The sequence below is a fragment of the Triticum dicoccoides genome, chromosome 7A (assembly GCF_002162155.2).
Source record: "Triticum dicoccoides isolate Atlit2015 ecotype Zavitan chromosome 7A, WEW_v2.0, whole genome shotgun sequence".
NCBI classification, from domain to species: domain Eukaryota; kingdom Viridiplantae; phylum Streptophyta; class Magnoliopsida; order Poales; family Poaceae; genus Triticum; species Triticum dicoccoides.
Window position 1 is genome coordinate 543,420,175 of NC_041392.1, and position 4,160 is coordinate 543,424,334.

General features: G+C 43.5%; 1 long non-coding RNA gene across 1 annotated transcript; it reads right to left on the minus strand.

The window, feature by feature from the left end:
- Nucleotides 1-705: 705 nt before the first annotated feature.
- On the minus strand, nt 706-3,781 carry LOC119331223. Its single transcript, XR_005160424.1, has 3 exons — nt 3,273-3,781; nt 2,298-2,509; nt 706-1,513 (listed from the first exon to the last, which is right to left on the minus strand). It is a non-coding gene; the product is annotated as an uncharacterized LOC119331223 (long non-coding RNA).
- Between the last annotated feature and the right edge of the window lie 379 nt (nt 3,782-4,160).

The window sequence follows — 4,160 nt, forward strand, 5'->3', positions numbered from 1 at the left end:
GACACTAACGGCAGAGGGGCAAAACTGAGCATACCTGAAAATTAGGGGCAAAACTGAGTAGTGGGTTCAAATTAGAGGCAGAACTGGAATTGGCCCTACTTTTTTCTGTAAAATTCTGCAATGTAGTGCACGTATGCGGCGCTGAGCTTATTTGGGCAAAGATAACAATGTGTTTGACTCACGGGACATGTAGGAGCACCCACTGGGTTGGACAGACCACATGCATGTATGGCTAGTTTAGTCAAAACTGCAGCTCCACCTCACTCTTTAGTATTAGAGCTGGAAATGATGCGCACTATAAAGTGGGATAGAGGGGGTAGTATTTAAATGGACATCCCTCGACATGCTAGGAATCCTTCAAAATCTCATTTGTTTGAAGCTGCTTAGAATCAACATTGCCCGCAAGAAAAAACATTATGTGGGGCTGATGTACTAGCCCAATGCCCATGGCATACGCCGACAAAACCAACAGCTGAAGAAAAGGAGGAATGCCAAACAATAATACTCTACAGACAAGATTTCCCATGAGCACATGATTTTGTTTCATTGGATAATAAATCTTATACATGAGGTCTACTTTGCTACAGGAAATCCAGGATCTATAGAAACATTTTACAACACTTTTTTGTGTGTGGTAAGATCGAATCCCGTAAGTGCCAGAGCATAATCAACACCTACATAATACATAAGTACTCCCGAAAGAAATGCAGCTCAAAGAAAATGTCATAATATCCGCAAAAAAACAAACAAAATGTTAGAAAGCTGTGTTAAAAAAAGAATTAGAAAGCTACATCATCAGCAGTCTATCTCTACTTCTCTACTACTATTAAACAAGCAAACATATTCTTCACTATGCCCACCCAGATAAATGTACACAGGGCAAACAAAACAAATTACCACCCCAAGATCAGGCATCTAACCGTCCACATAAAAGTCAGCCCTCACCTATGTGCGTTTAGCAATTTATAGTAGCGGACGAAACTCTGCCATCGATCAGTTCCACCTCCCCCGCAAAAAAAAAAACACTTCCACCCATTGCGTTCGCGTCAAAAACATATATACACATACGAGCCAATCAACTACAGAAAATTAGCCACAATTAACGGGAATTAACACGCCTGCCTCACAACAAATGGCTAAACTTCTGGGAATCAGCTTGATCTACCTGCCTTTGCCCACCCCGGACGTACGTCGCAGCAGCCCGCCCTGTCCTGCGCCATCGCCGCCGTGCGCAGCAGACGACGCCCGCGTCGACGAGCTTCTCGCCAACGCAAGTGCAGACTATCCTCTTGTGCGCAATATGTGGCCAGTTCCATCCCAGTTAATCTCGATGTCTTTCTTCGACGTCGCCATTCAGACTTTCTTCGATGTCGCCGTTCAGACGCACACTACAGTCAGACGTCGGCGCCGCCAAGCCACTGTTGGACCTTCGCCGCCCAGCCACTGTTGGCCATCGCCGCCTTCCACAACTGACGACATCGGCACCGACGAACTCCTCAGGCAACGCACCTGCCTGCACCAATGGAACACGGTATGATTTTACATGATATTCAATTGGGTTAATGTGATGGGGCCGATCAGTTCCTGATTTTACAGGAAATTCTATTTAACATATATATGCGTAATTCATTGTCCTTCCCTAATCCCTGTCAAATTTGCAACTTTATAACAATGTTCTTCACTCTCAAATTTGCATATTTACAACAGTGTGATGATGAATGCATCATCTTTGTACAGATCATAATAGATCTACCTCCTGTGACTTCAGCATGATTTTTAACAGTGCATCAAACTGGAGACCACCATCATATTGTTTTAACAGTATAGTATTCAAATCTGTATGACTGAATGAATATGACCCAGTCAGTATGATCTATTTGTAACTTGGTCCAAGAGAGTGGATAAGAAAACCCAGTTAGTACGATCTATTTGTAACTTGGACCAAGAGAGTGGATAAGAAAACCCAGTTCAAAAATATGCATTTTTCTGTACATAAATGAGGTTATATTCCATTACCAAGAGAGTAAATATCACTTGTGCAGCTGCAGGATAAGTATTGCATGATAAACAACAATATGAAACCAAACATATAGGCTCGGAAACAATTTGAATTTACAAGAGAAGATCTACTAAAGTAAATTCAGGTAGAATCAACGACGGAGCTAGGATTTGGAAACAGGGTAGTCCTCCTCCAAAATTAAGTCGTTTCAGTTAATGAGACACTTTGATGTATCACCGTTGTCTAACTGATACATTCAACAAATAACTGGTATATTCAGAATTAAGTGAGTAAGTACCTGATCATTTTGGCCAAACCAAATCCAAGACTATCATGAAGTAAACCTGTCAATTACTTGTTCTGTACAACGCTTGAAAGCTTCAGGTTGATGTATATGGCAGGCAGGTATGCCTCCCATTCCCATCTTTGTGTTTATTCCAGTCCCAAAAATTTAGGATGGAACAAATTCCCTCACTCTTAGATGGTCTTTAATATCCATTTCGTCTAAGCCTGCAAAATAACTTATGTTATAACCGGGGGTCCGGGACAACAAGAAATATATCTAAACGGTTGTGCTATATCATGAATATCACTTGTGCAGCTGTTGTAAGTAGTACTGAAGATGTCAGAGATGTTTATGGACTTCTAAAAAGGCAAGTTATTCACAGAAAGGCATTTTTTGAGGTGATAAGCTCTTTTAACCAACCACCGTCCTTTATATGACAGCCATAGCATCATCATTATCCTACATTATCAATTATTCATTCGTCAACCTGTATTATCCTAGAGTCATACACTCATACATACTTATCCTACTGTAGTATCCTACTATGCTTCTCTTGATCCTCTTTGATTTACTATAAAGCTCGCATTTGAAAACTTCTAAAAACATGCTTTCTTTTTTCAAAACAGAAGTAAATTTCTTTAGCGGGATCAAGCCAAATCTACCTCATCCGTCTTGGTCCCTAGCGCCCCTAGCCACCCAGAATCCAAATCCACCAATCAATCAACTTTATCGCAGCATGGTTGCCTCAAGAATATTAACTAACTAGAATCCCCACTCATAACAGTTGTTGCAGCGAAGTTAAGAACGTCTAATCGAACATCTTACTCCAAGATTAGACAGTACGAAAATAGAATCACCCCAACTTCTATTTTTTCTCCCCGATTCTAAAATGACTCTCATGCTTAAACCTAGACTACTGAGCTACATATGTACTATACAGGAATGGATAGCAATTAGGGATTAACAGAAGTGGGTAATGGGGAGTACCTCAAATCAGAAATAAGCATATATGAAAGCCGAAGAGGGGAATAGATCGTCTACCGGCGCCGGCTTGCACTTGCAGGGGACCAGACACCGGGGTACTGCTGTCGTGCCTGGGCATTGCAGGGCGCAGCGCAGTCGCACACACAGGGTGGTGGGAGCCGCCGACGAGCGATATAGAGAGGAAGGAACCAGGGGCGGAGGTTGCGACGCATGACTGCCACGGCCGCCGATCTGGTGGAGACGAGTCCCGCGCCTCCGCGTCGGCCTTCGTCCCGCGCCCAGCGACCATGCCGAGCTCGAGCGGATCCTCGGGCACTTCGGCGACCGATTTGAGGAGGGGTTGAGAAGAGTGGGAAGAGTGCGGGACCTCGCGTCGGCGGTGGGGAAAAACAGGAGGGGCGGTCTGAGGAGAGAGAGAGAGCTGTGGGCTTGTGGCCACCATGGAATAGGGAGTGGTGGGGAGACAGTGAAGAGATAAGGGTCGGGAAGGTAGGTGACGAGGCAAGGACCAAGGAGAACTGAGAGGGGGCGTCTGGTGTGTCTTTTTTCTTTTACCTTCTCTTGTTTTTTAGCCCTTTTGGCCAAGTCACATATAGTGTCCGGTGTTGTCCAATTCAATTTTTTTATCAATAGATGAATTGAATGATATTTCTGCTTCCATACATTTATTGTAACGTTAAATAGGTAATATTGTCTGATGTGCATGAGATATATATTTACACAATAGCTACATGTTAGTCGCTTGACTTTCAAATTCGGGTTAGTCGATTTTGGTTGAAGGGAGAAATAGGCGAAGAGGAGGAAGAAGCTCACTGGAGGGGAGGAAGAAGCTTGCTGGCAAGCCACCTCATCATCTATCTTAGGGTAGGGGTGGGGAAGTAGCATAGCAAT